Raw genomic sequence first — 27,680 nt, 5'->3', positions numbered from 1 at the left:
GAATACTGGAATACTGAGGCAATAGAAAGCCCTACCAAAGCAGGAGGATTAGATAAAAGGATTCAGCTGTGCTTTGCTTTTTAATAGCATCAACAGCTAATAATTAAATGAAAACAAATTCCTGATGATAGTGTTGTCTGTAACACCTGGATTAGATCAATGCATTTCCTGTTCCACACAGAGGGCATAAAAGGAGCAAACTGAGCTCAGAAGAGGGACTGAAGTTCAGAATGGAGATTCTCTGTATTGGTACTGTATTGATGTCTAGGCAAAATTTGTATGCTTTCTTATTGACTTGCTTCTTCAATAGAAGACAGGTTATTATTTTAACTCCAGTAAGTAAGAATGTCTCCATATGCCTATTGGACAACAACAAGAAGGAAATATGGTCCCCATGCTGCAGCTTCTTATCGGGAATTGTGGTCTGTAAATTCTAAAACATGTAGTCTGGATTATGGGTGTGATTCACATACTTGTGTTAGAGTTCTCAGAAAAGGAAGAGTACCAGAGATAATGAGGACTACTGTCTTTTATTGTAATGCAAAAGCTGTGTTCTTTACTCTGTTGTATTCCTTAGCAGAGCAGGTTTACATTATCAGTAGCCCTATCATAGCTGAAGGCATAACTTCTTTCTTTTGTATTTTATGATGCACGTGTCCTCTGAGATGTAGAATTTAAATCTCATTCATATCCTCAATGTTTCATATTGAAAACTGGGCACTTGCCTATGCTGCAGTTCTAGCATGCTATATTGAGGTAGCACCTTTTATATCATCTGGTTTTAAAGATCACAGTCAGATTCAAGTTACTTACAGAGTATGCATATGCTTACTTTATATAGGGAGCCTGCATGCTTAAGTGAAAGCTATGAATCTTTATGTAGACAAATTGTATGGCTTTATCTGGTAAGAAACATTAAAGAATAGGGGTCCTATTTTGCCCTAAAGTAGTAATAATAATAATTAAAAATATATGTTTTGGCCCTGAGATGTCTTGTATGTTTACTTTGGCCATAACGTAAAGAAAGCAAATGAAATTATTTTCTGAGAGGAAATACTGTTACCTCTGCTGAGAAGAAAGGAAGTTGCATACACTCCAAGAAGCTTTTTCAAAGCTAATTATCTCAGCCATAGCTACAGTCTTAATGGGCAGGTCTTGCTTTTGGTCATTTAGGAGAAACCTTCAATAGCACTGCTCTTAGAAGAGTATTCTGCATAATTTTATTATCACAGCTAGGATTGCCTGCTAATTATTTAGCTGCTCTATGAAGAGTTTTGACACTAGTTTAATAAACGACTATGGATGCTACAGGTACTTTTGCTGGCTGTTCTCTAAAGGTCTCTCCTGCAAAAATAATCCTGGTCTGATTTTGATTTTGCTTGCACCAATCACCTAGTAGAAAAGGTCCATCAAAACCAGTCAATTCATTTTTGACCAATGTAGTCCAGAATGAAAACAGTAGTTTATATCTCGCTTTTGATATTTCTGATAGGAATAGTACGTTCTTGAATAAAACATTAAATGACTGACTGTTGGAGTTACTGACTAAAATGTCTGGGTATGTTCATTCTTTTAAATAACTTGCAAATTTGGTGTTCAAAAACTAAAGCTAAATTTCACTTAGCCTCATTAATACCTTAAGAATTTCTCTGAAAGTAAAGGCAGCAACAAGACAGCTACAATGGTATATTTAATAGCCTCTGTGTTATTGCTGGCATTTTCAAATAGTTACAATAAAGTTCATGTACTCTTCCTGGTAATATCTGGTTTGCCCCAAGGTATTGGCTGTCAGTTATGAACATATGAGGTCTGATTTTTAATCCTGGGCATGCCAGAATGCAGTGTTTGCCTGGGCACAAAGTTAGTTCTGCCTATAACCAGTCTTTTGCATGTATCTGTTACTCAGTGAAATGGCAGTTATGGCAAAGATGCAGAAATAACTTCATGCACAAACTTCTGAAAACCATACCAGCACTCCGAATAATGAACATTTGTATTTATTCCAGGTTTTTTGTATCCTGCCTAGCACTGGCTGAGGGAGCAGAAGAACTGAGTTGCACCACACATCCAAAGTAAGTAAGTCTTGGGTATAAGACCTGGGGATAAGGCGTGTCATTTTTGCTCTCTAGCAGTCTATTGAGCTTAAAATAAACACAGAGAAATAAATCATGTATAAATCATTTGGGAATATCTAAATATTAAGATTAGAGTTCCTTCACGTCTTGTATTGCTTTTTATTCTTTCTATATTCTGAAATACATACTTAAACCACATACGTATCTAATTGATCTAGGCTAGTGAAGGCAAACTTCTGACTGGTACAGCAGCATTATCACATCTCCTTACTTGCTGGCTGTCCATCCTCCTCCTCCTCCCTGCATCCTGGCCCTGCAGCTGGGAAGGCTGATCTGTCCTTGGGTGTCTGGGGAAGGGGAGTTTCTTGATATGAAACACACTGGCAAGAAATTACTGATAGGATCTTCTGGTCACATAGGTAAAGCCAAATCAGAGGAAGCTCTCTTAGGTGGAACCCTTGCAGAGGTACATGTATGCAGCACCTGGCCTGACCACCACAAGTCCTGCTGTGTCTTCAGGATTTAAAGCTAGTCTCACAGCAGTGGGACAGGGCTGGATAGCCAAGAGGTCCAACAAGCACCTTCTCCCTTCGGTCCAGGTCATGGATGAGGGCTTTTGGCTGTGAGGGCACATCAGCAACAAAGCAGGAGATGTCATAAGTTCATAAACTGAAGAAAATGAGCATACTCAAGATCCAGGCATCTTAAACCAGTGTCTCTCATGATAGCAAGAGCATATACTTTAAGAATATACTTTAGTTTAGGACTTCCCAGAACAGTCTCCTTCCAAAGGAGAGGGTATTCCTATAGATGATGTAGACATGTCATAGTATTTTTTGTTTATCTATGGCTAAAAAGAGGGTGTATTAAATTACTCAGTAGCAGCTAGGATAGACAGTTCCATTTTGTCTTTATTAAATTACATACCAAAGAAAGTTTAAACCACTTCAGCAGAACAGTGAATCAAAGTTCAGAGCTGTTGCAAACTCCACTGATTTCAGCTGAGTTGTATCACTTTCACCAGGGTTGAATTATTTGTGAAAGCAAACCCTTCAAGGCTATTATTGTGGTAAAAGGAATGGAATCCTACATTATTTAATATATGATATTGTATCTGTTTTTTCTGCTTTAAGTCCCGTTCTTTACAAAACTCTTCAGTTTAATTGGCTTCAAAGAAGAATTTGCCCACATTTAAGTTATCAAAACTTTAAGCAGAGCAGATAGGAGTAAAGCCAATTATTTATACTTTATTTTTAGTAGACCAAAATGATGAGAATATAAAAGGCAAAAAGATTAACCCAAACTGTCTAACGTTTTAAGGTCTCAAAAAAACAAGATTAAGGTATTGAAAAGCATCCAAGTAATAAATCTGCAGAACCAAAATACACAATTTTAATATTTCAAAGAAACACAAGAGCTGATGGGCACAGATGCTAAGCTGAAACAACTTTAGCAGCCTTTTGTGTTTGTGGACTTTTAAAAATAAAGTGGTCAGATGTAATAAGCTGATGATGCAGTTTATTTCTCTGATGCCAAACCCAGTGAGGTGCTGGAGGAGGGTAAAAGGGGTTGGGAAGAAAAATGCTCCCAGCCTTCTGCCCTGTTGCTGCAAGCAATATGCAAAGCCTGTGCTTCTCCCCTCTTGGATAAAGCAAACACATACTGTGAGATGTAAGTCTGTTTAACTAGAGTGTCCTGACTGAAGTTATAGAGCACCTAGGTGCAATGGGCTGCTGGTGAGACCACAACCATCATCCCTGCCCTAAGAGAGGGTCCAAGCTTCAGGTCCATCCAAAGCAGGGCAGGTAGGTCCAGGGTGGAGCCCCACATACGGGAGACCATATGCGAATGTGCACCTCAGTGAGATTTATCTATTGCTTCTGTTTTCAGATATAAATGTAGTCGCAAACATAAGCACTGGTCTGACACCTGAACTTTACCAATATCTTTTATTCAGCAGGTATATTTTGGGGTTTTGTTTAAAACCATAGCTGCTGGCTTTTTGTGTGTGTGTGTATGGGGGGGGGGGGGGGGGGGGGAAGGAGGGTAACTTTTTATTTTATTCCTCTATAGCCCCACAAATGAGATGATGAAATGAGATGATGAAATGAGATTATTCTAATTCTGAAAACCAACAGAGCTTTCCCTACATGTTGAATTTGGTATTCGTCTGTAAATCCGGTAGAGATAATTTAGTCTGCACACAGCAGGGAAAATAAATTCAGCTTTGCTCTGAAATTTCTGGTTGCATCCAGGACTGACAAAGTAATGCTCTATAAGCCAGCAATTTTGACATGGTAATGAATGGGAGATAGGTGTAGTCTGAAGGATAGTGTTCACTTCCAAGGCACCACCTTTGCAGTCACTTTTCAGAGTAGAATGCTGTTTTACATATTTTCTTTATCATCAGGCTGGGAGGTGGTGAATCTTGTGTTTGCTTTCCCTCAAGGAACATCTCATATAACAAAAACAAAGGAATCAGACCCCACTTCCCTGTAGCCTTTCTTTGTACTTCCTGCTGCCACCAAGAACCTGGTCATGTAGACAAAGGAGCTGTGTCCTTCATCCTATGGTTGCAACCAACATTTGAGAAAATATATTTGTCATTCTTCCTACCTGCAACTCCCATTCCTTCCTTTGTCATGTTCCCATTTATTTGGGGAAGTAACTAGATCGAAAAGCTTAGAAATGAGAGACGTATTCAGACCCAAGTGATGCATCACTGAACATGGCATCACATATTCCTATAAATTTATATTTAGCCTCTGTACTTGAATATCCCACTTAAGTTATATGGGTAGCACAAACTGACAAAGGTGTTAACTGATTGATTGGCGCAGCAGAGCAACTTCTATTTCATCCACGTCCTCCACCAGCTCTACATTTTCCATGCGGCTGGGCTGCCAATTCTCACACCTAACGGGTCAGCCTGTTATTTTCTCTTGCTTGAGCAAAATTCCATTGGCATTTCCAAACTGATGCTTGCACCCAGGCATTTCCTAGCTCAATGGGCAAGGGACTGGAAGGTGAAGGAGATCCCACATGGCACAGGCTCACTTACCAATTATTCTTGGAGGTGCTTCTTGCAGCCTTTCCAAGCAGTCCCAGGGCTCCCTGACTGTCATAGCCTTCTGACTGGTCTACATGTGTTTCATAGCTATTTTAGTTCCTATGGTTCTTTTTAATTATAGCAAAAGTGATGGCAAAGAATCATGGATTCCCTTCTCTAACATGTCTCCAGCCTTATCGGGATCTCCTTCATGGGTTATTTCCAGACACTGCTGCCAGCAGAGTGTTTTGAATAATGTTTTCCTTGTCAAAAGTATTCAATGCAAATCCTGGAGGCATTTGGCATTGACTGCACATGAGGTGGCTTAACACTAACAGATGAAAATCTAAATCCAATACTGTGCTGGAGCTAATGGCTCCAAAGAAAGATGAGGATATTCTGTCTGCTCTAGTTTGTTTTTTTGCAGTGCTGAGTGGTACGATCTGGAATAGGTATGGTGCTTCCATGGGTATAGCATATGGTCATAGATTATTAAGTTAAAATTTCAGGGATTTGTGTTTGTGAAATGAATATTCCATCCCAGCAGCCCAGCCATTTTGGAGGCACACCTGTGTATCCCATCACACCTTATGCTGCAGCAACATCAGGGAGACCACATTTCAGGATTGCTGCCACACCATCCAGCGGTTCTTGCTCATTGACGTGGGGAGAAGAAACAGGGCTGGTCAGTCAAAGGAAGGATGCAGTGGGCCAGGGGGGTTGTAATTTTCTCTGCCTCAGTCTGTCAGAGAAGTATGTTAACTCTAGGTTGCAAAAATGTGAGTTTGGCAAAGCCTGGAAAAGACAGAGGCTGATACATGACTAGTCTAGGCTATAGTCCTAAATGTTTTTTCAAGTATCAACAGAAATAGGAGGTAAAAATGTACTTCCAGTTGTTTAATAGTATCTGAGAGGCTCAGGACATTAATTCTGTTTTGTTAATCCCCAATTTTAGTCATTTTTCCTGTGCACAGAGAAGCAACTTCTACCAGTCTGCGCATGTTTTTTTTCCAAGCATAAACTACAGAGACTATAACAAACTGATTTATACTTGCAAAAATCATTTTTAAAATGGATTTCCCAGATGTAAATTCAATCATCTGTTTAGCCAGGTGTGAGAATCTATCAGCTGTGTATGCAGGTGTCAATGCTTGAAAAATGATCCAGTTTACTCCTCTGTAAAGAGTTCTGCATCACCTAAGTCTATCTTAAGCTGAGTTTTGAGGATTTAAGTGGAATTTGAATGGGGCTTTCTGTGCTGAAGGGCCTTAGCATAGGGCAAATGCTTCATAAAGTATATGCACAGATGGGCAAATTTGGCGGCCCATAAGTGAGGCTGGGCTGGCAGCCCAAATCGATAATCTTGCCCCAGATGTGTCTCCTCCTAAAATGTGTCTAGCTCTTGTCAGGCTCATTAGAGAGAGGTGGTTTTGGCTAGTCTGCCCTTTTTTTGAGTGAAAACATAGCATTTCTCAGTGTATTATCAACATTCCTAAACTGAAATATTTAATAACCTATGCTATCTAATACCTGACTTGGCTTTGCATTAGAAACAATTGCTTGCAAACTGTTTATCTATTGAGTGAGAATGATTAAAAGAAAATAAAAAGTTCTTCATATACTATTTTTGGGCAACAAAATGACCTTTCTGCTATTTTAAATATTTCAGTATAATTTATATTAGCTATAATACCATCAATAAGGCTGCTTGAAAATTAAGTGTCATTCTTGGCTTGAGATGCTGGGTGTGTTGTGGGACTGAATGCCATGTGCCAGAAAAAAAATTAAAACCAAAACCATGGTCAAGTAGCTAAATTTATGGAGAGAGCAAGCAACGTGGGCCTGAACAACACAGCAACTTTGGACAAACAGCCATGTCTACATCTGGGGAAACATTAAAGTCCCCATCAACCCCAACAGCTGCAGAGCTATGGTGGGGAGAACAGTGGCAAGATGACAAAGCCATAACTGATGCTGAAGGTGTCATCTCCCTGCCTGGTAATGCAAGTGGTGGCAAGCTCTGGGGAGTGGATGGGAACTTGCTAGCATTTATGTCCCTGTGTGTAGAAATATGGCGATCACCTCCCCTCAAAGAGGAGGCTAAGTTGTCTACCTAATTCTTTCACCCATTTCCTCACCTAAAGTCTCCACCCAAGTAGCTTTTGCCTCTACTTCTTCCAGTGCAAGTCAGATTTTGTTGAATGTGGAGGACATTATGTACACCATGCCAGACAAGGCCCCTCTAAGGCATTAATGCTTCCTTATCTCTGCTAGAAATCCCTCCCGTTTCATCCCAGGAGAACATTTTGCCTTTTTCACAGCTGCCTCACACTGATGGTTTCACGATCCTCCTGCGCTCCACTAAGACGATGTGAATATTGTGGGATTTGGCAGTGCTTCCCAGCTCCTGGGTCCAAGAGCAGGACCTGGACACATCCCAGCTCTGTGCTGGGATAGGATCTGGATGTGTACTTGAGACCTTTTCCTCCTACCTGTCCATACCATACTTTCCATGAAACTAAACACAGAAATGCTGGCCAAAACGCAGCTTCAGCACAGTACATTTTGGCCTGTCTAGATAATCAGAGAACAGGATCTTGGAAAACACTGAAGCTTATATCAGTTGTTCAGACACAGCCATATATACTCTGTCTTTTTTATTATTTATATTTACCTCAGGTGTCTATAATAGATTCCATTCTTTTCAGCTGATCCTATTTGACATCTTCTTTTTTTCTCATGACACCTGCATGACATAAGATTCTGTCATTGCTTTTTCTACAAAACAGCAAAATCCTATCTTTTCCCTCAATTTAATCTATGTATCTTCTACTTTGTTTGTGACTTTCTCTTCTCTGAGGCTTCCTGAATAACCATCTGCTAAAATTATTTTTTGTACTTCCATGTAACCTGGTTACTCTACATTTTGAACAAATCCACCATCAGTTTCTTCACACACTATCAAATTTCATCAACTTCTGTTGCTTTAATATGCAATCTAGACTGACATTGTATAGCTGACTGCCTTCTTTGTACAGTAACTTCTTAATAATCCTCTGCAGACAACACTGCTTAAAAGGTTTTCTAAGTCCAGTCCATTTAGTGATTTCCATCTACTTTTAGAGCATCTACAGAAAATCCTACTTCTTTTGAAGTATCTTGAAAAATTGAAACAATAAGGATACTAGGAAGTATGGTGCACTGCTAAAAATATTCATGATCTTAATGAGCAAATTGACCTGCTCCTAGAGCTGATCCCTTTACCCACTTGCAGTGCCAAGTCTAAAATTAGGACATAAATCCTTTGAGGGAGAGTTGTATTGCATCATATTTGGAAGTGAGATACATTTGGTTTCCAATGTATCATCCTAACAAGCATAGCTAATCACTTATAAAAGTCTATTGCTAATGACAGTTGTTTTCATTGTTTTCTTACAGACTTATCCCATGAAGGCACAATTCTGCTTTTTTTTTTTTTTTCCCCGAACAATCTCAGAAACGTTTTTGTAGCTCTGCAGTTGTCTATATTTTTGCAAAGTTGGTGAACCCCTAACCTTTTAGCATGCACAAAAGGTTTGTGACATTGAGATTTATGGTGCAAGCCAAAAAAAAAAAAAAAATACCTCTGGCGGTATGCAAAGTATTCAGGGGGTTAGGAAAATAATAGCTTCAGTCTAGATGTAGCAAACAGGTTTTAATAAGTAAAAATTCCCTCAAAAAAAGCTTTAATTAAAAAGTAGTAATGCATTTTATCTACAGAAATAGTTTGGAAAGCATTTCCCTTGTGTTCACCTTTTTGCTATCATAAATACTTGTGAAATATTGCAAGAGAATTTTCAGGGTGCTTCAGACATGTGGAAGTAAGATACCATGTAAAATCTCATGCAAAGTTCTGGAATCACAACATCACCAACCCACTCAGACACTCGAGCAGTATAAGAGCTAAGATGTGCTGCCATGACATCGCAGATTTTTTTTTTTTTTTAAGCTTCAACTCCTCAAGATGTTTTGCTTCACTGAAATTTTCTTTAGCACGAGTGAAGGGTGAATTTCCAATATCCTACATAAAGGTCTTTTACCAGAACTTCCAGTAAAGTCAATGGGAGTCCTGTGGCTAACCTGTCCATATAATGCACTTGAAGTCTGGGGCTAAATGTCTGACTGCTGCATGTTATACGTGTAGGATTTTTAAGAGCATTTTTTTAAAAAAAAAAACAACAAAGCTAAAATATTTTGCCAGGAACATAAGAACTTCAGCACACTAATCTTTTTCTTTCTCTCTTTCAATGATCCCGCCTGGATCAAGCAGGCAACACTAGAGGAGTCTCAAGCTCACACTGCTGGAAGGACTTAATTGCCCTAGGGGACAGAAAACAGAATCCAGCTACAAAGTTTTGGTCTCCATCCCAGATACTTAGTCTATTAAATGAGTCAGGAGGTTACGGCTGAAAAGAAATAAGCCCCTCAGCAGAAGTACATTTTGCAATCTGCTCTGTTTGGAAAGGTGCTGACGCAGAGTCAGGCTGCCAGCATTGGGAGATGTACTGATCGCTGTTGTACCAGATGGGTAGGGGCAGGGGCAGGGGGGACAGGAGAGGGGAAACGGGCATTTGCAGGCTCATTGAAGAGGGCAAAAGTCGTGCTTTTCTATACCTTTTAGATACTTGCTTCTCCCCCCAAATATTAACATACGGTTTCAGCAGGATATGACTGGAGACCGTAACACTTTCCCGATGACACAGGCTATTGAGTTTCTTTGTGACGAGGCTAAGGAGAGTGGGAGGTCTTGTAGCTGGGAGCAGAGGTCTAGGAGCCACTCAGTCACTTTGTCACTTAGGGCAAGTTACTTGACCTTTCTGTGTGCACTTGAGCCGTGTCAGATAAAGTGGCTCAACACCACAATTTCATGGAATACCAGAAACCTAATCTGAAATAAATTTTCTTTAGTTCATTGAACAGGTCATCTGTATAATCTTAAGATTTCACCCGTGTTAACTAAGCTAAAAAGCTGAAAAAATCATCAGTCCACTTTCTGAAGTTGGCACTACCTCTAAATTCTAGTAGACAGAACACTACGCGTTTAAAAGAAATAAAGAATATTGTTTGTACAACACAAACAAGGGCATAGAGTAGCTAACTGAATTGTAACTCAGCATGTGTAATTGTATGTTCTTAATAATTAAAATTTGATGACTTGTAATCATGCAAATCTAAAATTAGATGATTCTGAAAAAAAGGGTCTTTATAGATTTTTCAGTCTAAGTAGTTTGTGACTGGAAAAAGTACATAATTAGGTTGCCATCTCCTTCCAGTTCATTCTGTTATTATTAGACTATTAAACTATCTGTGTCAGCAGATAGTTTAGCTATTCTGAAAGAAAGCATTGGAGCATTTGAATAATTCACAGACATAAAAATATTGCAGTTCTTGTTTTTCTTTTCTTGCTTAGGTAGTTAAGAAAATCATAAATCTTCAAATATCATTCTTGCTTGAAGTGCTTTCCCTTTGCTCTTACTGAAAGGGTGGATATGTATGCTCTGGAGCTTTTAGCTGAAACTGCTCACAGGAATTGCACAGAAATTGATTTGAGGCCACAGCGTAGGTAGAAATACCTCTTATAATTCCATGGATGTTTTTCGTGAAAAAAAGGAATGGATACTAGTTTGGCCTTTTCAGTTTTTTTTTTTTTTGTTTGTTTGTTTTAATTTGGGGGGAGAAAGGGGAGAGTGTAAAAAAAAAAAAAAAAGAAAATCAAAAGAGAAAAGAAAGATTGTGCAATATTTGGGCTTGGGAAGTAAAGTTCAATAACTGGGCTCATGATGTAGATACACAGCCCATTTTTAAAGTAATTTTTCTCCCATTATTCACAGTGAATGTATGCCTGGTACTCACTGTGAGGAGTACAATCAAATGGTTGTGTTGATTAATGTACTTGCTGCAACCAGCTCCCTAAAAATCAAAACCTCTTATTCTCAAGTATAAAGAGCATACTATTTCAGTGGTTGAAACTGGTTCCATATGAATATGCTTATGTACCAGACTTACATGGTTAAGGTCAATTTTAAACCTGCAGTCCTTCTCCATTGGGGCTGCAATTGGAGTAGAGGAGATAATACAAAAATTTCTGTGCTGCTACAGTGCAAATAAAAGTGCTATGTGTATATTCTTAAAAAAAAAAAAAAAAAAAAAAAAAAGGAAAAAAAAAAAGCAACACATGAATATCATAAAGGAAAAGCTTTTTCTTCACTTTTAATTTAAGCAACAAATATATTGGAGAAGGTGTTTCTTCCCCCTCCCCAAGTATTTACTTAAGGTCTTGTTTGCTTACATCAGTATAGCCTCCTCTTTATGTTTCATACCAGTAAATGTATTGTGTAGAAAATACTGAACAGTAGTCATGTTGCAATTGTAAAATGCAGACCTGGCTTGACCTGTTTGATCATATAATGTGTTTTCCTGACTCCTACAAAAGCTTTTGCAGCTCTGCTCCTCCTGATGTCTTCTGCCCATAGTTTGGTGGCTTCAGTTAGCAAAAAGCAAAAGTTAATAACAGGGCCATCTTGTCAGTAGCGTGAGTTAAAGAACATGAGATGCTCATGCATCTTTGCTTTGCACATATGGCATTTTCCATGAGTTCTACTAGTCAGCTATTGCTGTGCAGCTGAAGAACAGAGGTACTGTATACCTTGCAGTTACATAAAGCACTGCTTGTTTTATTTTCTAGTAATGATCCCCGTGCTTCTTTCATGGGTTCAAACTCTTTGTTAAGATTGGAAAATTGTGTAGGTTATGTTTTCAAATTACCTGAAGGCTCATAAAGAGTAAGTACCTGGGGTATTTCTGTTCACAGCACATAGGTCACTAGAGGAGGTGTGTGTTGGGGAGTCAATGGTTTTCATACCTAAATATTTGTTCCTTAGGCCAAGAAAAGATCACAAGAGCAGCTAGCACAGACTTGTAAAACACACCATTATGCATCTGTTGAATACTCTATGTCAAGACCAAAGACTTCAGTTAGTCTATATATTAATACTCAAAAGCATAAAACATGACTTTGCAAGCAAAGACACAGCTGTGGGATTACTGGTGGAATGGATCATGGCATGGCTGGATGGATCCCCTGGAGGGTTTCTTCCCATCCTCATGCAGTAGTGAAAATTTAAAGCCAGAAATGTCTCTACATATCTGACTGGTGGGAAAAATAAATAAGTCTTGTGTTCTCAGTTAGTAAATATCTGAGAGTAACTATCTAAATCACTAGTGAATATTCAGGATACTGAGAGGATTTCTGTCTTACTAGATCCCTATCCCCTGGGCTCAACGCCTTTTCTTCTGCTGTAGACAGTATCTGATGCTGGGGGGAAGAACAAAGCATTTATTACTCATGCAAAAATAATTCTGCTTGACCTCAGCAGAGAGCTATCAGGAAAAGGATTCAATTACAGTTGTTCTGCAAATACGTAGCCATTCGATGTGAAAGTGCATTGCAAGCAGTGCTGTTTTTCAGAGTGAAAGTGAGCAAAGGTGATAAATTGAAGGATCTCATCCCAGTCCTAGCATATATACAGGCAGAAGAAACTCCTGTAAACTGATCAAAACATTTACAGGAAGTTATCTGATCTTACATCAAATCTCCTCAGTGATTCTAATGTTTAACCTTCACAGCTTTGAAGGTGTCCATCTCAAGGCTGCACTACTCTATCTTTAGCTCGAAGTCACTCTATGGCTTTAATAAGGAAGTCTTAACAGCCTTTGCCACCAAACCTCTTGTTCATGCATATAATGTTGTTAAGACTTGCATCATCTCAAAAAATAATATTCTAATTCTGAAATCTTTGAATTCTCACTGATCCTAGCTACATCTCCCTGACATGCAAACATGAAACCTGAACACAGTGTTTATACAAAATAACCTATCATTGATATTCCCATTAATATATTTATTAAATATATTTAAGGAAAAGAAGCTGCAATTGATGCAGCTTTGTACCAGAAGCTCATGTGTAGGTGATTATCCATAACATCCCATAAATCCTCTTCTGAGTCATAGCTTCTCAAGACAGTCTACTATTCTGTGCAAGTACAATCTGTCTCCGTGTTTCCCAAGTGTATTACGTTGCATTTAGTTGATTCAGCGGGATGTGTTTTTAATACATGATCATGTTACCCAGTGAGCAAAACTGTTCCAAGTGGTAATCTGTACTCCTCTCTTGCTGCCCCACTAATCTTTGTATCTGTTGCAAGTTTACCAGCAATCACTTCAGTACACTGTTCATCTCATTTTATAAAAGTCCTGAATAACAGAGATCAAGGATTAGGCTCTGATAGGCCACTAAAAGAAATTTATTGAATCTGTTGTGGTACCTTCTTATGGGTATGTCTCACTACCATTGGCATTCAAGGTGAATTAAGGACTCGGGTTTCTGCAGAAAGTGTATGGGCAAAACACCTGGGTGAAACAGCTGTGATTCTTCCACTTAGGAGCATAAGATTAATAGGAGAGAGAAAGAAGACTATATTAATGTATATCCATATTCCTGCTTCGATGCACCTTGTTTGGATGAAATTCCTTTTGCCTATGGATGTCTCAAAACTGAATCAAAGGTAGGAAACCTGGCTGTGTTAAGAGCATCAGTCGTTTTATCTTTTCTACATGTATGGAATCTTCCTTTAGGCTTCTAGTTTGCCATCAGCTTAAGCAGCTCTTTTTTTAACTGCCATGTAGCAGTGCGGCTGGCTTTACAGATGTGCTTCCCCACCTCTTAAAGTGGATGACTATCAGGATAATTTAATTTTCTGCCTTGCATACTCAGTGAAGTGTTTTCAAGTGTACAAACTGTCTCAAACATAACATGTATAGTTAATCAGCTCCCACAGGCCAAGTTTGGAGTTCTGCGCTACAGGTATTTTTCAGTTATCCTAAAAATCTGTTAAGTGTTTATTTTCTGTAGCCTTCTGCAATAGAAAGAATGAGAGGAATTTTAATTTATTTTAATCCTTTCCTTACTAAGTTAAGGAATGTAAAGTATTGAAAAAAAGAATCTGCTTTCCAGAAAACAGAATAAGACTTCTAGGAATGGATAAAAGAGAAGAGCTACTTGGTAGCTCATCAATCATGCAGTTGTAATCAGGCCTCTGTGATAATGTCCACCAGAATCTGACTATCGACAGAGTTCAGTGCATTGCCAAAGCATCACACACCTCTGTGCTTCAGTGCTAGCATTCTTTGCTCACTGTGGCCTAGGAAAAAATTAAAATGACTTTTATATCAAACCATCACACACTTCCTTTGTGCTTCAAAGTGAACATCCTTTGCTCACCATGGCTGAGGGAAAAATAAAATGACTTTTATACCAATTGCTTCAGTCTTTTTTGCCGTAGGTCCCACAGGGGTGCTTCCCTGTCTTCCTTTTGTTGCCTGGCACCACGTGTGGCAGGAAGCAGTCTCAGCAGTGTCCCAGCTGGGCTCTTGGGCACTGTATTGACTGATGAAACTCCAACCACCATCTGCTCTGATACCCTGACCCCAACAATTCCCCATGGGAATCACAGCCCAGGACTAGCAGCACAACCAGAGCCTGGGGACTAGAGGGCATCAGGGCAGCAAAGGAAAGCAGAAACAACATTCCTACTTGCAGTGTTAAATTCAACACTTGGAAGATTCAGTGCTGTTAGCTGACAGAAAATAGATGCTGGAAAATACTTCTGCAGCCAGAGTGTCTAAGTGCATGTTGGTCTCCAAGCTAGTGATGAATGTAGCTAGGCGAGGGAAACTTTTGGGATTGGAACCTTTTTTAGCTTACTGTAAAAGTGTCTAGCTTACCAGGCTTTCTAATGATTTAATACATCTTTACTTTTAAAACAGTAACTTGTGTGAAGAGTATAAGGTTATTTTTGGTGTAGTGGGCTTACTTTCTGTTCCATGAATGTTTTAAATAACAACTCAAGAAACAGCTTTCTTCAACACTCCTTAGAAATGGAACTAGAACTTATCAGCAATTCCAAGTCACCAGGAAAAATATGGCTAATTGTCTGTTTCATGTGTTTCCTGGAAAGCATGCAAACCTCGCACATTAGTTGAAGTTAACTCCTTATAAACTTAACATATGCAGTCAAATTTCTTGGACACAATATCTTAACAGTGAGGAAATGTGCAGGAAAAAAAAAAAAAACAACACATTGAAATTAGTTTTATATACTAGCAGAGATGATAACTAACTGTTGTCGGGTGACCTTTATTAAGACAGATACTGCACAAAAGTCCTCCTTGCACCCCAAGCCAGTGCCTTGGTCAGTCAGGTAAAATCAAGTGCCTGAATGCACAACACTCCCAGAAAGACATTTGCTTTCATTTCTTCTGTGTGGTAGTTATGGAGGCTGCAATAACAAAAGGATTACATGGATGTGTGATTGGATATTGCAAAGGGTCTTTACAACCAAGCAGAAGGAGGTACTTAATTTGTTTAAAAACAAAAGCTCATATTCTGAGGAAATCTACAGCACAATCTGTGTGAAGCCCTAATTCCCCAGTTCCATCTGTGCTTCCACCAGTATAGAGAATTACTGACCCTAGCAATGTCCCAGATGGCAGATAAGGATGCAGAAATGAATTGCTTATTTTATTAACTGTAGCTACCTGGGGGAAGGGTGTGTGTGCGCGTGCCTGCTATACCCACTGTCTTAGACTGAAGAAAGAAAATACGCTATGACAATTAAATCCAATGACACTATCTTTCACAAGAAAACTTGCTATTTAAAAATAACATCAGAAGGGTGCTTCTAATATCTTCTCTTTTGATGTGACTGGCTTGGAGAAGCATGTGTGTAAAGCTGAAGGACTGAGTCCTCCATGGCAGGAGATGAATTGATAAATGTCACATCCAGGAGGGGAAAAAGGCTATTTCTTTTGTGATTTTTACCTGGGAGTTGAGGATTTCCATGAAGTTTCATTCTCAGAGCCTTAATTAAATGCCTAGTCTTTGCATATAATTATTGGAGAGAGAAAGTCTTCTGCATATGGACTATGAGTCTTCCAAGGAGGACTTTTTGATTGGATGGGAATGTCGGTTCCTGTTAAGTTCTCTGTTCTCTGACATGAGATATGAAAAGGTAGAGTGTGAATATGCTGCAAGTTCTTTCAAGGTCTTCAGTTTCAGGAAATAAATAAATAAATAAAATAAAAGGTAGAACTGATGTGAATTTCACAGTTTTGCCATTGACAAGACAGATACAAAGCTGTTTCATCAGGCTAAAAATGATTTGCTATTTACTGACAATGTATTTGGAAAACAATATAAAGCAAATGTTTTCTTCTAGCTTTTTCAAATTGTTTCAGTGGTGAAAGAGAAAACAATTCATATGATGTGAGTCAGAACCTGCAAGTTTCATTAGAGAAAGTGAGTTTTGAGTGAGAAGACAACATGGACACACTGTGTCTTACAAAGTCAATAAATATAAAGACCAGAAAAAAAAAAAAAGTGAGAGGGGAAGACTATGAGATATAATCTGCTGTAAAGCTGTACTTGCCATTTGATAGCCTCTGAAATGAACCCATGGTATTTTCATGATATAGTTTAAAATCACCCATTCTTCTTAGTTTACAGCCCACATCAACACATAAAAAGGCACTTACAAAAACTACTTGTATTGGATAGGGGAGTACTTTTTTTACCCATCAGACAAAAATAAAACATAATAGAAATGTTAACAATAAAGGCATAAAAATATTTTTTTAATGAGGGAAAATATCTGTGATGGGACAAAGAATTGCAGTGAGACTGAAACTTGTTACTGTGTTTTTTGTAAAAATAGCATATGTAATCTTCATCTTACTGTGATTTTTGCCTAGTATCACACTTACTCTAGAGCCGTATACTTTGAGGATGAGTGACATCTGGTAAAAAGCAGCACTCTGAATTAAGATTGATTTTGACCAGTCAAAACAAGGCAGATTGTACCGTGTAAATCTCTTTAATGATTACAAGTTCAGCTGATGCAGGATGGATGCCAAATGTTAGTATTGTGTTCAATGAATACTTTAGTGTAGTATTTGCCTGATGGATCCCACAGAAAAGACATATGAAGCAAACAAAACCGATGAACTTTGGCCTCCCTTTACTTTCATGGAAAATGGTTACTTTTGCTGGAAAGGTTTTATCTTAGTTTACTCTCTTAGCAGAAAGTGGATTTTTTTTTTTTTTTTTTTTTTAAGCTCAAGCTTTCCTTATTGAAAACAACTGTACAGAATTTAAGCAGAAAGTCAGAGTTTAACTCCCTCATGCTGTTCCATGCTTCTTTGTCTGCAGTCACAGCTATGTGATCAACAGCATTTTAGTTGGGCTTGACAGCCCCCAGAAGAGCAGACACGACAGAAATCACAGAAGATCTTTTGAGACCCCTGTTGAGAGGGAGCTGTTTGGAAAGTGAGAGACCTGCACAAGTGTTTTTTGTGTACATTGTTTTCATATATGGAACATGTAGGAGAAGGAGGCTGTAAGGTCTCCATGGGTGAGCAGATAATGTACATGCGGGCACCACAGCAGAACATTTTCTAGGATCCTCTGAGACTGGGAAATTCTTTCAGAGCACTGTCCGTGTGCTGTACGCACCACAGAAATATCGCTAGACTGGCAGAGATGCAGAGTTACGGGGAAAAAAATATTTCAGCTGAAACAAAAAGTAAATTTAGAATGGCTAGAAAGTGTTTAAAATTTCCTTGCACTAGGATTAATGCAGTGTTCTCTCTTCCATTGGTGACAATAGGAAATGTTTTAAGGCTAATGCAATGACTACCATATGCCAGGAGAAGGTGGCACTCCAAAGGAAGTATTACTGGGAACAGTAGGGTGAAACTGAGCAATAGGGAATGTAGGCTAAGCAGCAGGAAAAAAAAAATCTGTTTTGTTAAGTGAACAGTGAATAATCAGTTGAGGAATATGGCAGAAATTCTATCCCTTGAGTCATAAAAGCCATAAAAAGATCTCAAATGTGTTTATGGGGAAACATCACCATGCTGGTATGAAAGTGACTTGACGGTAATTTTCTAACTGTAGACTTTCTTTGGTTCAGAAAGACCAGTCCAAGTAGACTAAACTTTAAAATTGCAGTTTAATATTTTTTTTCTTATTTATTTAACTTCAGTTTTAGGCACTGAAGTAGATGCTGGTATCAAGTGGGCTTTTTGGGGGAGGAGTTTGTGCCTAGTCAAAAACATATAGGTTTGTGGCACTGGCATATAGGTTTGTCTGGTTATCTGGGATTTGTCACTGTTTACTGAAATAGGACTTTTTCAGATGGGCCTTTTTCCTTTGTCACCTGTGAGAGAGTCCCTCTGTGCATCCCCAAAATGAACCATACCATGGACTGGCCCAGATAATGTGCTTCTCATTGTTTAGGGGATTACCATACAATAACTGAACAGTGACTCCTGTCTTTACTAAGCAATGGGGAGAAAGAGGCAAGGTCCTTCTAATACAAGGAGTAGACTCCTGTTTAAAGAAGTGGCAGAAATGCGAGCAATTCATTTTGAGAGAGACAAAATAAAAATCGAAGGTAGATTTAATTATGAGAATCTGATTTGTAAATAAGCTTTGAAGAAGAATGCATAATCAAATTATTTACCCATATTGTCATTCTTGATGATTTGGTATTTTGTTTCCTGATCACAACTGAAAATGGAGCTGTCAGCTGTCTCTCTTAAGCATTGTGCTAGGGTGCTAATGATCATATCAGAGCCAAACGCTTTATGCATCAGTTTAGGAATGTGTTTTCCCACATGAATTATTTTGTTTGTCCAAAATGATTGATTTCACTAAAAAAAATAAGTAGCACAGCTGCTTCCAAAATCTGCATGAGTGTAGAATTAGACATAAAATAGGCTATTAATGGTTCCTTTAGCCAAATATCTTCCTCGGGCATAAGTACAAGAAACATTGCAATAGCATTTATGACATCATAAAGAAAGATAATGAATACGTGATTTTGCATTTAGTGGTTTTATTTCTCCCCCACATAGGCCGATATATAGCTCTTAATTGTTTTTGTTTGTTTGGGGGTTTAGCCCAGTCCTCTCTCTCCCCCTCCCCCCCTTTTAATTGCAAGCTTGATCTAAATTAATACGGTTGTTACTATCATGTACGCCAATGTCCATTTGTGTTAGGAAAACTGTTCATGCCATTCTTTTCTTTCTGGATTCATGACTTCTCTTAAAGAATCACGCATTCTTTATTGTTGAGTGATGCCCAGGAAAGTTTGAACTACAGGAAAAGGTCAGACTAGTTTGTTTTCACTGGTATTTAGTCATTACTGGAATAACCCATTAGGAGTTGTTCAGGAATTGGATTATCGTCTTGGGAGAAAAAGAAGGTTCACAATGATCGTTAGTTTCTCTGAAGCCTTTCTGTTCTTCTGCAATGAACGCCAAGAGATTGAAGCTAGAAGGGAATGTGCAGGGTCTGTGGAATATGGGAATACTATGAGAGGTACTAACACTGCTCCACAGAAGTTAAACAAAGCAGAGCTGCCTTGATGAAACCTGGAGTCGTCTAAAGAGGAAAAAGGACAGAGGTTATAATTGCACAACTGAGCTATGCTGATAAAGCTACCTTTCAAAAACAGCCATGTTTTTTTTTTTTTTTCTCCACCAGTGAAATCTCTGGAAAGCCCTAAATAATTGACTGTTCAGGAGCCAGCAACTGAAATAGAAGTTGGAAGTGCTGTTTGCACAGGTGGCTGGCCTACTGGGAGACTAAATGCTTACCCTGTCGCCCATATCAATTATTCTGAGACTCTGTCTGTTTAATGTCTGCCAGTTTTGATAACAACAAAATCCTTTTAGAAAACTGCTGATGCAACATTTATCATGCTATCTTTATAGGACTGATTTTATTTCATTCTACTTTTGTGAACATGTGGTAAGCTAAGGTACTGGAGGAGTTGTTTAATTGGCTTGTCACTTCATGTCCTGACAACTACCTCAAATTCTAAAGTCTAAAAGTATACAAGATGAGACACCCCATGGCGATCTAGTTTGGTTTACTTTAAAAGCGCGGCATGGGCTTCTGTACAAACACTGAAATTCAACTGTTCATCCTTGCAGTTGTCAAGGGACTTACCTGTCTGCAGGCAGACTTCACTGCCTGCTCCAGACACTGCAGTGTCTCATACCACACACAGAGATTTGCTTGAAATGAAAGCTGTGACTTTTACTAGCTCCTCCCTGTGCAAACCAGCGTCTGGGACAAACCCTTGGAGATTTCCCCAAATAAGCAGATGCTGAGACCACAGCAGTCCTTAAAAGGAGGTAATGCCTCATCTTTCCACTGAGATCCACAAGCAGCAAGTGGAAAGTCCCCCTTGGAGCAGATGAGACTTTTGGTAGCATTGCACATCTGCACTGTGTGGTTCTCTTCTATGGGAAATGCATATGCAACTATAAATTGCTAGCTCTCCTATCTAAGGAGGAAAACCAGGGAAGAAGAAGAAGAAGAAACAACAACAACAACAACAAACAAACAACACTGTACTTCGCTTTGTGACCTCAGTGCCAAAAAGTGTACAGATTTTTGGTTCCGATTCCTGACTGCGAAACACTTAGGTTGCCAGCTCTGTGCAACTTAGAGCAGCAATAGGGAATCAAACAAATGCCACCCACCAAGTGTTTGGACTCAGCAGCAGCTCTGTTCCTCTTGTTACCTCAGTTAACCTAGACCTGCTCCCTACCCAAACTGTTTGTTTAACCTAAAGAATAATAACTATCCAGTGCTGCCAATTTGTCATGTGGGAAAAGTTATTCAGCCCCTTTCAAGGAGCTCATGGGCCATAGCCTTGGAGAAAGCATGCAAGAAGAGAGAAGTGAGAAGCAGGAAAGCCCCAGCAAAGGAAAAATTGTGGCAGAAGAATGCTATTAAAGTCTATTAACATCTTGAAAGAAATTTGAGATGCCATTTTAAAGTTTCACCGGTCATATAAGGAGTCATATGCACCAGGACAAGGGGTGAGGTGTTGATTTGACATTGCTTGCCATGGGATGGAGGCACCATAGGGCTGCCACTGCAGAGAACGTTTCTTGTCAAGGCTTCTCTATACTGAAGGTTGTACTCTTGTTCTTGTTGCAGTGCACTGTTTGCTCTTGCTCCCTACCCTGATCCCAAAGGCCTTTTTACTTGGCTACATAGAGTTGGAGTTAATCTGTTAGGTGCTGGAGAAAATGTATGAGCAAAGGGAAGATGTGGAAAGCAGGGCTAAGGAACAGAGAAGCCGTAAGTAAAAAGGACTTAAAATGTGTTTGAGTGGTTTCTTTCCTTAAAGAAAGCAGTTATATTGGAGCCTTCTGAAGCTGCTGATATGAATCCAGCATATACAGGCTACTAGAAATGCAAAGAATAATCCTTTACTTTTATTATCCTCAAATCATATTATTCAAAGTCAAAGTGGAAAGATATGGGGACTGTGGCAAGCCAGTTAGTGTACTGGCAGATATTTTTCTCCATTAATGGGAAACTTAGAAAAGATGATCTTCTACAAATATGCAGCATTTAGGAATTCACAATTATTTCATGCAGTTATTTATTCTTCTTTGTTCAGACTGAATGTTTAGGGAGGATTTGACAGACTTTTATGAGATGGAATACTACCATCATCCTGAAATCCTCAGCCACATATTTATGGCTAAAGAGGGGAACCTAGCCTCTGCTGATGTTTGTTCTGCACACCGCCCAAATCTTTGCATTTAGACAAAGTATAATGGAGATTAAGTGGTAATGTTTTCCCTATAATATTTTGTTTTCAATCCAGCTCCCTTTTCACAAGGACCCATTCTTTACAGGCTGTCATCAGGCTCATGCAAGTTAGGAGTGAGAGCACACCTACCTCAGTGACTAATCTTTGTCTTTTAGACAGGGCTGAGTGTGTAGTCTCCAGGTCAGACAAAGCCTATCCTCAAAGGAGAATGATTCGACTTGTGGATTTCCTGTATTTTCATATTGTCTGGGAGCTAGTGTCAGCACTGTGCCTAGTTACCATCAATCCACAAATTACATCGTTAGAAGGCCGAAAAGTCCTCTCTCGCGATGTTGTTTGGTTTAAATTTCTGAGGCAAACTTTCTCATTGGTCTGTGATAGTCTGGGCAGCAATGACTTTTTCTTTGTAAATCATATTTAAAAGTTCAACCTATAATCAAGTGAAATTAGAATAATGTCCTCCAATGTTTCTCTATGATAGTAGATTTTATGCAGTCACCAGTGACTCAGTGCCAACTGGTCATTTCTAATCATTATTGTCCAGTTGCTCTGCAAAAGAAAAGCACATTTAGCAAGTAGGTGAAATGACCAAGAGCTGAAAGAGTGGCACCCCCTTTTTTTTTTTCTTCACAGTTTACCCTTGTGACGGGACAATGGAGTATGTTGGCATTACCAGTGACTGCATTGTTTTGTGGAGAAAATAAACCCTGTTATCTCAGACGCTTGAGACAAAGAGACAAAAGGAGAATCTTATTTGCAGTTCTGCTTTGGATACAGATGCCTAAGTACAAATTGGAAGAAGCATTATGGCCACAGACAAACTAAGCTGTAAAATAACAATTTGTTGATGTCAAAACTGGATATGTAGAGAAACATTGCCAGTGCCTGTTTTGTGCTTGATATGTATGATCCTGGATATTTTTCCAGAGAAAGAACAGAGTCCTCTCTGTGTATCTTTAAGTTTATAAACATGTATATACTGAATCATAGAATATCCCAAGTTGGAAGGGACCCACAAGGATCATCTAGTCCAACTTTTTCAGTATTTGGTACAAAACACCAAAAAAAAATATCTCTGCGTGTATGTGTTATATACAATATGCTAGCCTTAATAACAGATGCATTGTGATAATGATGTCTGTGTGACAAATTGCAGGGTCATTTGATAATCTGAGTCCTCCTGGGATAAAGGGCACTCACTTTTGACCTCTTCACCTACAAAATGTTTTCGTACTAGGACCCTTCCTGGGGGACTCAAACCAATGAGGCTCTGCCTAACAACAGCTGCCTTTGAAAATTAAGCAAAACATATCCATTGCCCCCACTCACACAAGGTCTTCATTTAAGATAAATACATTGCTCTAAACTGGAGTGTACTGCAATAGTTGGCCCTTGGTTTATTACAGGTTTAAGATCCAACAGACCATTGCTTTTAGTGCTAGGAATTTGTTGTATCCTGGTCTGGTTCTCATCCATTTACTCTGAGCCTATCCATGATCTCTCTTGTGATCTCAATAGTTCTAAAGCACAACAGAGATTCTAATGACCAGTGTGCAATCTGGAAAGGACGAGACATTTATGTCAGCTGTACACGTTTTTCTATTTCTGAAGACTGTTCACATATTTCACTGGTACAGGAGTTCACAAAAGAAGCACAGAGAACAAAAGCCTATAAAACATATTTTGAGCTCTCTAAAGAATGTCCAAAATATGGCTGTTTTAAAATGTGACATATATAGAAGACAGAGCCATCTCATTCAGTATCCAGTTTTACTCTTGTTTGTTTAGTTTGACTTACGTGGCTTCCTTGTGGACGTCTAGTCTTCAGAGAAATTTCACTGTTTCTGCCAGTAAGACTTTCTAGGCTGCTCTCACAGTGGGTGGTGTAAAGTACCCACTTACAGCAGTATGGTTTTAGGCTATGATCTCTGTAATAGAGTGAAACAGAAGCTTTCACTAGAGAGCCTTTAGAAGATATAAATCAAGCTATTGAAAAAGATGGGGTTCAGGTGATGGGCACAGTAAAAGTTCTAATTTATGTGTAAGTTCCACAGGCTCACAAACCGCAGTGCAAGGAATACAGAATCTCCTTTACCATAATATAGAATCTCCTCTCCATAAACTCCTTTATGTTTTTATCAGTTAGATGCTTATACTCTTCTCTGTTACTTCCCATTGGCAGAGTAATGTACTACCAACAGTCATAATTAACAATTATAATGGTAAGGATGCATGGATGGAAGCAAATGTATATCTTCTCATGAAAACTCCAGTGATCATTATCTGAATTATTTTTAATTCAATTTTATGGGTTTTAGAAGATGCATTTGAATTTTCAGCTCTGAAAGAAGTGTTAAAGTCTCACAAAACCAAGCATTTCTCATGTACTTTTTTTTTTTTTTTTTTTTTTTTTAATACCATTGCATTCTGATTATTATTCCTTAAACTTATTCAAAATTTTGGGTTACATATTACACATTTGCTAGGTAGTGAATTAGAGGGAGTTGATCCTGTATAGATTAAAGCATAACACATTCAAGTTCAGCTTTTAAATCTTGGTATCACACAGCTTTTACTTGCAATATGTTTTAATGTAAGAGGTGTCAGATTGGAATAGATACTTAGTTTTCCATCCACCTTTTCACATTTTAGTGCTAGTAGGAGAGGATCTTTCCTGTTTCCTCACAAAGCTTGGTGTCAGTTCTCTAAAAGCCTGTCACAAAAAGAGGTTTGTTTTTGTATTTCAGAGAAGTATCTTTTTTAATGAAATTGCCTAATAAGCCCTTCAAGGAATTGGCAGTAACAGAAACTAAGGAAACATGAGCGAAATTCATTATAATTGTGACAAAAATCAAAGGCCACGCATGCTGCCTCTGAAAATAAATATTGTAACATTATGTAATGTTCTTTATAATTTAGACATTCTTTCTAACCCTTCTTTAGGATTTCATGATATTCCCAGTTGCCACATCCATTTATTTGAAATAAAAATCAGGGAAATGCCCTTGCTTGCTCTATTCTGCTATTGCAATTTAGCTTAAGGACAGGGGCTCACCCACTGTGCAGAAGTTAGAAATATTTCAGTACCATGCCCTGGGCTGCAGCATAGGGAATAATGATATTGCTCTGAAAACCCCAGACCAGAAGCATCTCTGGATGTCAGAAACAGACTTTGGAAGGAATACAATGGAAATTTGGAATGTCACTTGCTGTACAGAAGATTAAATGTTGAGTGGCTTGGATGGGTTGGGAGATCATTTTCCTGTGATGGGGAGACCCAACACTTGCTTCTGCTGTCATGCAACTCCTGTAGTTTGGGGTGCCAGAACTTTGTATGAAAGAGGATGGTATCATTACAAGAAATGAAGTTACAGAGAGAGGTGATTTTACCTAAATTGTCAAATGCTAAGTTTTTGATTTTTGTTTTTCTTTTCTTAATTATACAAAGAGGTATTTCCTCTTACTCTTATTTCATCTTGTGTAGTATGCACATCTACACTATGATAGATAGGGGCTGTTCTCTAGCTGCGACTAAGCTGCAAAGGCTTTATGGGGTGGAGCAACTAGTCTTTGAAGACCTTTTTCTTTTGTAGTATGCTGAAGCTGACGTTGCTTGCAGTGCCAGAAAAATAACTGAGGACTGATTTTCAAAATGAGATGCACAAGGGCAGTTGTGAAATGTTATCTTTCATCCTGGTATAAACACATAGACAGTGACTAACATTTTTCTTCAGCATCCATTATGTGCTTGGTTAACCTTGTTTTCACAGACAAGGAAAATATTAATTGGCTGTCTACTCATTTATTCATCCCCTAACTGCAGATGCAGCTGAAGTAGCTACAGTCCAGGTTTCAAAAACTAGGTTCCTAGAGCATTTCTAGAAGCATTTCTATAGAGTAGTTCTGATGTTGATCACATACCTAGCATGAAGACAGAAGTGTGACCATGACACTTGTGCAAACACATTTGGAATGGCTGCTTTTTAATTAGTGACTGTGAGTGCAGCTTGCCAAATCCTGGGGCCTCTCAGTGAAGAGGCGGTTTTATTAAGGTCAGCATCTAGTCATGTGCACTGCTAAATGTTCGCCACTTCTTGATTGCCTACTGAAAGCTTGCAATCCTGCAAGTTTTCTCCATCCACATCAAGCTGAACAAAAATGTCTTGTCAGGCAACTGCAGAAAATGAAAGCAGTGTAAGGAAGGCACTGTGAAAGAATTTCTCTTCTCTACTGTCCTTCCATAAAAATGGTGCCTTTTAACTTGGCAGGACTTACAGCCAGTCTTCTGTGAAGTTATGTCAGCTAAAGCCCTTTTGACATTTCAGCAAGCAGAAATGATTTAGTGCTGTTTCCTTATACTTTATTGGAACTTAGAATATCACCCATGCTCTGTATAAGGCTTGCTTTCTGATGTAGATAAACCACTGGAAATAGTTAGAAATGCACATAAAAAATAAACCTCTAGTGTCAACCTAGTGATTCTACATGTACATGTGCTTTTAACAATTTCTACACTAATTTTCCGGAAGAAATTTTAAGGAAAACATGCTCTACTTCCCCAAATGGCTTATGCTAAAGCAATGTCTTTAGAAAAGAAATTGAGGAAGAAAAGGTATTTGGTCTTCAACTTCTGTTGTCTAAGAATGTCACAGTCAGTTGAAGAATAAGCAGTGAAATGAAAATACATTGAATTAGATGTTTTCTGGGGCCTTACTTTTTACAGTTCTTTTGACATGTCTTCTAGAGGGACTTTGAGGGATTTGGGAGTTGTCATGGTGATTTGTGGATGCCAAAACATTCAGAAAACCTTAGGGATAAGATCTTAGAACAAATGTTTTTGTTTCTGAGTTTTGGTATGGTCAACACAGAATTATTGATGTTTGTGAGGTTCTTGAAGAACAAAGTATGCATTATGGACCATAGTCATGGAGTAGCTTTATTTTTCTCTGTTTCGTAGTGTCTGTGAATAACTCATCCAGCTGAAATGAAACAGTGAACTAGACTGCTGGGAAACACAGTGTAGGCAGGCTGTCGATACAAGCAATTAGCGAAGAAAACGATGTAAAATAAATTTTTGCTCTAAAATGAACTAAATCGTACAAGAATTTGCATCTGGAAACATCTGAATGTCTTCATTTATTGCTTGTCTTGCAGGCCTGGAGGCATGAATACCAAACACAATGGGAAAAGTTCTGAAGTTTCTGTAACTAAAAGCTTCCAAGAAGTGCATGGAAACCAAACTTCATAATACTTTCAGTAGGTTTCTAAATGCAATAGCTTCAGAGAAAGAAGAGTTGGCAGCATCTAAGAGACCAAATGTGTCTCAGAAGATATTTTGCAAGCATCTAGAATAGTTGGGCAGATAAAAAAAATTCAAGGGAATAGAAATGCATCCTCAAAGAGAATTTGCAACAGTATGGAAAATGTAAAGACTGGCCTGTTAGGTCGAAACAGTTGAGGGCTAAGTTGCTAGAAGAGATGGCTGATGTTTAGTTTGCAAAACTAAACAGATTGGAGGAAGACATAAGCAATTGGAAAGGGGGAAATAAAGAACTATTAAGTCACTGCTCACAAACCACTGGGACTAGAACTCCCAGCCTGGCAGCTTCTAGTTCTAATTTTCAGCTTGTTAGTCTTTTCTTTTTGTAATGTTTCTGTTATTGTGATTTATAAATAGAAACCAGCCAGTTCCAAAGTGTTCTGAGCAAAGGTTTCATAATCTTGACATTTTGTCTTTGGATGTAATTTGTGCATAGTGAATAAATAGTAAAAGAGACTCTTTTTAAAAGTGTGGTATATTTTGAATTGTTTTCTAT

The 27,680-nt window shown here is 38.6% G+C and overlaps 1 long non-coding RNA gene across 5 annotated transcripts; it reads left to right on the top strand.

The window, feature by feature from the left end:
- The first annotated feature begins 203 nt into the window (after positions 1-203).
- LOC140002468 (uncharacterized) lies at positions 204-27,623 on the top strand. 5 transcript variants are annotated; one of them, XR_011809137.1, is made up of 3 exons: positions 204-422; positions 2,007-2,072; positions 22,498-24,993. It is a non-coding gene; the product is annotated as an uncharacterized lncRNA (long non-coding RNA). The 5 variants fall into 5 exon arrangements; XR_011809138.1 differs by lacking the exon at positions 22,498-24,993 and adding an exon at positions 7,446-8,227; XR_011809135.1 differs by lacking the exon at positions 22,498-24,993 and adding an exon at positions 7,399-8,227 and having other exon boundaries at positions 205-422.
- Positions 27,624-27,680: the final 57 nt, after the last annotated feature.

Source organism: Anas platyrhynchos, chromosome 4, assembly GCF_047663525.1.
Source record: "Anas platyrhynchos isolate ZD024472 breed Pekin duck chromosome 4, IASCAAS_PekinDuck_T2T, whole genome shotgun sequence".
In the NCBI taxonomy this organism is placed as follows: Eukaryota; Metazoa; Chordata; class Aves; order Anseriformes; family Anatidae; genus Anas; species Anas platyrhynchos.
The sequence above is the reverse complement of the archived record's forward strand: the minus strand, read 5'-3'. Positions and strand labels throughout refer to the sequence as shown.